Source organism: Alligator sinensis, unplaced genomic scaffold, assembly GCF_000455745.1.
Source record: "Alligator sinensis unplaced genomic scaffold, ASM45574v1 scaffold285_1, whole genome shotgun sequence".
Classification (NCBI taxonomy): Eukaryota; Metazoa; Chordata; order Crocodylia; family Alligatoridae; genus Alligator; species Alligator sinensis.
The window spans coordinates 1,272,659-1,279,284 of NW_005842235.1; the positions used below are offsets into that span (position 1 = coordinate 1,272,659).

Genomic DNA, 6,626 nt, shown 5'->3' on the forward strand with positions numbered 1-6,626 from the left:
GCTCTTGGTGAATTGCTGCTGGCCACTCCTGATCACCTTGGTATCCTGTAGAACAGGGCTGCCCAGCTTGTAAGTGGAGAGGAGTTACAAGCTGCACAATCTGCTCCAGTGGGGGCCAGGTGCCCCTGAGGCCAAATACTGAGTGGGTGTATCACCCCTCTCCCATACCACACTACACACTGATGCCACACACTCCCCACTATGTTCAAGTCTTCCAGTGTCCATATTGTGCTTCTTTCCTTTCTTCTTTGCCTGAAGATTTTGAATTATATCATAGCATCATCACTACTATTCAGATTGCCTCCCATCTTCACATTATCAACCAATTCCTCCTTGTTTGTGAGCAGCAAGTCAAGAAGAGCTTCTCCCCTAAGAGAGTTGGCCTCTCCTTCACCTGTACCAAAAAGTTCTCTCTCCACCACCTTAACCACCTTCAACTTTATGGCAGTACTAAATCTTCCCAGTATTTGTGGTGCATGGCTTCACCTTTTTTACCAATGGAGTGTAGGTCCTTCTTTTCTAGTACAAGGGCTTTATAGGTGTTGTTTACTTGAATGGCTGGGGCCTCAGAAAAGGAATGCTGTCTGCTGCCAGTAGTAACAAGCTACCAATTTCCTCTTTCCTGAGACTCCAGCTCTTCCTTGCTCTCATTCTCTGGCTGACCCGCTTCTTCAGTCCTGCAGATCTTCCAGACCTTGTGTTCACTGATGTTTCTTAGCATAGCCATTTCTTCCTGCAGCCTCCTTACCTGGTTCCTGAGGGAATCCACCAGGAGACACGTCTCACACTGCAGGCACTCTCCCATCTACCTATCTTCTGCAGTGACAAAAGCAGCCTGTACTCCTTTTAATGCCACACCGGGATCTAGGTGGAAGCCTTTGTCGCCCCTGGACAGAGCCTGAACAGGTACAGGCACAGGGGCAGTGGTTGTGGCTTTGCTGTTATGATGCCTTCCAGACATCTGGCAATGGGGGCATTTGCTCTCCTGCTATCTCCTAGAATGTCCTTTTTCCTTTCTTGCCTGCTGCTGTTCAACAAGCTTACAGTGAAAAAATGCTGGAATGCAGTTTGGCAGCCCCCTGCCCCCACTGCAAACTCAGGTAGATGACCTGTTGTCAGCAATTCTTGGATTAATGGGAGTGTGCAGCAGTTCTGAATGGTGACTTTATCTAAGACTCTATAGTCCACACAGCTGAAGCAAGCCATCCTTCTTTGGTTAAGAAAACTAGGTTCCTGGGTGGAGACATGGAGGGCCTAATGAACCCTTTTGGAGGTTCTCCTTGATATACTCCTTGGGGGCCTTGAGTTCTAGTTTGAGGAGGGATGTGTCCAAAAGGGATTTGTGTACCTGACACAACGTCAGCGAGGCAATCATATGAGTGATGTGGGGGAAGTTGTTTTTCCCCCTTCTTATCAAACACGTCAGCCAGGTCCCAGTACTTTGCAGGGAGAGATAGGTCACTGACTGTCAGACTGGAACACTCCAGTGGCTCAGGCTGCATTCCCTCTGCAGATGGAGCGAAGAGCCTAGCAGTTTTGGGCCTGATCTGCATCCTAACCTGGGACACTTCCCTGAAAACTTGTCCATCTACAGTAAACAGAACGAAATCAGAGTTCCCTCTGCCAACCACAGAATATTGAGGTTATGGTATGACAGCCACGGTGTACCCACAATGGTTAAAAAGTCAGGGGAATTAAATAAATAGAAAACAAGGAGCTCCCAGTGTTCTCCTGTATTTCCAGGGAGACCATTTCCTGGGTCATGGGGCCCAGAGGGCAGGGTGAACTGTTCACTGACTCTGCTATATCAGCAGTCTGTTTCAGCCTAACTGTATGGCAAAGGCTGAGACCATAAAATTCCCCAAGGCCCTTGTGTCCAAGAGGGCCAGCTGGGATATGTCAGCTATAGTCAGATGCTGTAGGCAGAGGGGAACTAGCAAAGGGGAATCTTAGTCTCTTGCAGTGATATGGGTTCTGGTACACATCAGAAGGACTAAATGAAGAATAGGCAGCTGGTTTTGGTGTTGTGATGCCTTCCAGACATCTCACTGATTGTTCTTCTGCTTCCTCCTAGAAATTCCTTCTTCCTCCCAACCTGCTACCCTCTACTAAAACTGGGCTGGTTGGTTTCCTGACAGTGAGTTGGAGGGACAGATCTGAGGAAAGTTCCCAGCCTTCTCACAGCAGAGGCAGAGACCTTCTGAATATCATTCCCCTTTTCTTTTGGGGACAGCCTCTTTCTTATTGTCTCTATCTCCATTGGCTCCACTAGTGGTAGTGTAGACACTTCTGGGTTCCTGGCAGGTCCTAGAGGCTGGGGTGTGGCCCACTTGTCTTACCGATGTTCTGACAGAAGAACAGCAATTTGAATATAAAAGTCAGTAAGCCCGTCCAGGGTTGGCAGAAGCTCAACTTGAGTTAGCTCATCCTGGATATCCTCATGGAGCTCCTGCTGTAAATGAAAGTGCTGAGCTGCCTTATTCCATTCTGTATCTGTGGGTAGGTGCCTAAATTCATCAGCATAAATGGACACAGAGTGATGGACCTGACTTGTGTATTTCACCATGTATGTCATGCACAGATCCCTAAAGATTCCAGCTATTACTTCAATAAAGGCTTGAGGACTCCAAGAGCAGGGAGACCCAGGACAGGGCATATCAAGTCAGGAGACTGATTATCAGCCCCAACCTGGCAACATCTGAGGTTTATGTTCTGTGGCACGGTCAGAAAGCTAGGCAACATTGATTAATGAATCCCCAGAAGCCATAGGGGTCCCCATTGAATTTATCTGCTAGGGGAATCTTAGGTTCATGGTTTGCTGGAGGGACTAGTTGAACAGCCAAACCTGGGAGAGGGGTGCTCAGGGCTTTCAGGCCTGTGGTTGGGCTTCAAAATCTTGAGGTGCAACCAGCAGGTCAGCCCCAGAGATATGATCCAGTGGCTGCTTCATCCTGCCACAGCCTCACCAAGTTATAAATTGGCAGCTGAACAAGCTGTCAGAGTGCACAGAGGCATTATGCCTAGTAGTTAGAATGGGGAAGCATTACCAGCATCTGTAGTCAGGGGGCAAGCTGAGGTCAAACCGGGGCTCATGCACAGGCATAACCAGAAGTAGTTGTCAGGAAGAGAGTCAAGATCAAACTGGGTTCAAGCAACATAGGCAGTGATACTGAAGTCACACAAGCGAGAGCTAGGCCTGTGCGAGGTGACTAGTATTCGCTTCAGATTCAGATTTGGCTGATTCAGGGGACAGCGATTTGATTAGGTGATTCAAATCACTATCCCAAATCAATTCATCTGAATCACCCAGACCCATCCCCTGCCCGCTCTCCCAGATCAGCAATGGCCGCACTGCCCGCCCCAGCTCCTGGCACTTGGGGGGAAAAGAAGCCCCAGTTCACTGGGTGCTGCTGGGTCAACCCACCCTGCTCCCCCAGTCACCCCCATGACTGCCCTGCCTGCCCCAGCTCCGGCCCTTTAAAAAACAAAACAAAACAGAAATCCCCCAGACTCACCATTCCTGCCCAGCAGGGATGATCCTCACTGCCCCCCGCTGAGTGGGGGCTGGGATAGCAGGCAGGGATGGGGCCTGGCAGGGGTCCCCCCATGGTTCCCTTTCCATTCCTCCAGCCCCTTACCAGCTCTGAGTCCCACCGGGGGCTGTCCGAAGCATTGAAGCTCTCCAAATCTTTTCTGAAGATTTAGAGAGCTTTGAATCAATTCAGACCTTTTAATTGGTCCCCTGATTCGATTTGGAATTGGAAATTTGACCACCGAATTGGGCTGAATCTCCTCTGAATCAAATCAACACCCAAAGCTTTGCACAGCCCTAGTGAGAGCTATACACATACTGAAGCCATTTTGTAGCACAGCAGGGCCCAAGTGCTGCAAGAGCTCCTTAAAAGCATCCCTAAAACCAATCAGCCAGCTGAGGCTCAGGTGGCCTTTCTGAGGAGGTTGAGTGTTGCTGACCTAGTTACTCAGCTGCAGTGAAGAGGCCTTGCATAAACAGACAAAAGTCACCATTCAAGTAAAAGTACAGCATAGTCCAAAGAATGTTCTTAGCTTTTAGTCAACATTTGAAAAACAGCACTGATTTGACGGATAATCTTGGTAACTATTTTAACCAGTGATTTGTAGGCATGAAAATGCCAAAGACTCTATATCATCCCTCTGCTCATCCTATCATTTCTCCCCAGACACTCCATGCTAATCCCATCTGATATGAGGTATTTTAATATTGGCAGCCATCCCCTCCAGTATCAGAGCAATGGTGAATAAACCAGTACAGAATATCTGGTAAAACTAAAATGAATATTAGTGTTCATTTAACTTTCACTTAAAAACATCAAAACAAGACCTCAAGCAGAAGAATAAAAAATACAGACACAAAAGTCACCTATACATGTGCCAGATGTCTGTTCTGATACGTGCCAATTAGCACACAACAGAGCAGACTCATTTAATTGAGTTTGCTGGAATATGTTAATTAATGCACTCCAGCAGTCTCCGCTTCTTGTCTATTCAGTGTCACCATGCTTCAAAATGGCAATGGAGGCATTTTAACTAAAGCTCGTCAAACAAGTTTTAGTTCAAGTGCTCCTGCCACCATTTTGAAATGCAGAATACTGAATACATGTGACACTGCTGGGACTTTAATTAAAGCAGCTATCGGAGACATTCTGATTAAAGTGCCTCCCCCCTCCCACCCTGGAGCTTGTGAATAGACACCCAAAATGGGTAACACCTGGCTGGATGACAGCATTACAGAGAGGGATCTAAAAGTCTTGGAAGATCAGAGACTCAGTAAGAGTCTGCAGCTGCACAAAAGGCAAGTGCAGATTTGGGCTACATCAATAGAAGCATTAGGTGCAAGATATGGGAGGTGATAGTGCCTGTTTACTCAACGTTGGTTCGGCCTCATGTAGAGTATTTCGTGCCTTTTTGGCTGCATATTTTTAAAAGGACATGGAGAAGTTAGGGTTCCAGAAATGAGCAACAAAAATGATAAAGAACTTGGAAGGTAAGTCATCCAGGAAGAGGCTGAAGGAGCTAGGGATGTTCAACTTGTGGAAAAGGCACTTTAGAAGTGAGATGATAATAGTCTTCAAATATCTAAAGGGCTGCCATAAAGAAGAGAGAGAACACCTCATACCATGGGTTGAAGTTGCAGCAAAGTATGTTTAAATTGGATATCTGGAAAAATTTCTTCATTGTTAGAACAGTGAGGCTGTGGAATAGACTGCCTAAGGACATTTTAGGAAGTGGTTGGATACAAATTTGTCAGGGATGATCTAGGAGGAACTATGCCTGTGGTGCTCTGTAAAGAACAATAGACAGATTGCTTGGAAATAATGAGAAATGCTCTTCAGCCTAAAGCAGTTAGATATTGGAGAGAACCATGCTCAGCAGCAGGAGAATAAAGCAAAGATCCACAACAGGCTTAGGTTGAAAGAGTATTAAAGGAGCTGGAATAATTTTACAGAGGAGATACAGAAAGGGAAGCTCAGACTGTCCAGTAAGAGAGTGTGATGTCGGGCATTATTCTTGCTGTGTCCAGATTGAAGCCAGAATGTAAGGTGTTTATTTTTAACCTGTGCTTCTGGGATGTCCTTGTTGCCATGTGGGATAGGGATGAAATATTTTTCCTCCTGCTGCTACAGGTGCTGGGGAGGAGGTCAGGGGCTGTGCCTTCCTCAGCAGCTTTGGGTGGAGGGTCAGATTGATCACCACGTTTGGGATCAGAAAGGAATTTTACCTCATGGTCAGAATGATAGGGACTTTGTGGGAGGGGTTTGTCTTCCTCTGTTAAATTGAATGGATGACCATAGGTGGTGGAAGGAGGGTGCTAACTGGGCTTAGCCCCGCCAAATGTGGGGCAGTGGTAGGGCTACAAGGCAGCCCGGCCAAGGGTTTCTGGCCGCTTCAGCAGGGGCAGAGAGGGAGTGGGGCTGGGGATGGAGCTAGGGGAGGGGCAGGCACTGCACAGCTGGTGGGCACAGGACTGAGCCATGAGCAGCTCGTCGGGCAGGGGGAGGGGGTGGCTCCTGCTACACCCCAGGAAGCATGGTGGGCATATGCCCCTGAATTTTGTGGGGCAGGACAGGCTGCTGCTGGGGCTGGGGCTTTGTCAGCGGCACTGGGAGGGGGCTACAGGATGTGTACAGCCACCCCAAAATTTGCCATAGTCCCCCCTGAGCCCCTTCCTAGTGCCACCACTGCCCACCCCAGTGGAGCTCAGACCCCGCTTCGGGGAGAGCCTGGTACTGCCCCGGCCCCAGCCCGCAGCAGCAGCCCACCCTGCCCCACACAGATCCAGAGGCACATGGCTCCTGCGATGCATGCAGCAGCGGGAGCTGCCACCCCCTCCCCGCGCACTGAGATGAGCCACGGCTTCATCCTGTGCCACGGGATGGGTGCAGGCATCCCAAAGGCTCCGTCCCCTCCAGCCCAGTGGCAACCGAGGCTGGCTGCACTCTGGCCCTTGGATCCGGGGCCCCCCGGGCAGTGTGGGTGTAGGGCCGGGGCTGGGGCTGGTGTGGGGAGACAGCTGGGGCTAGTGCAGGGCTAGGGGGTGGCAGATTCAGTAGTATGGGGAGTGTCAGGAATAACCCCAGGCACAGGGA

The 6,626-nt window shown here is 49.2% G+C and overlaps 1 protein-coding gene across 1 annotated transcript in view; it reads left to right on the plus strand.

Annotated features, from left to right (window-relative positions):
- Nucleotides 1–6,626, plus strand: part of LOC102372648 (sodium- and chloride-dependent GABA transporter 3) — a 309,306-nt gene that overhangs the window by 287,409 nt on the left and 15,271 nt on the right. The gene's annotated exons all lie outside the window — the stretch shown is intronic.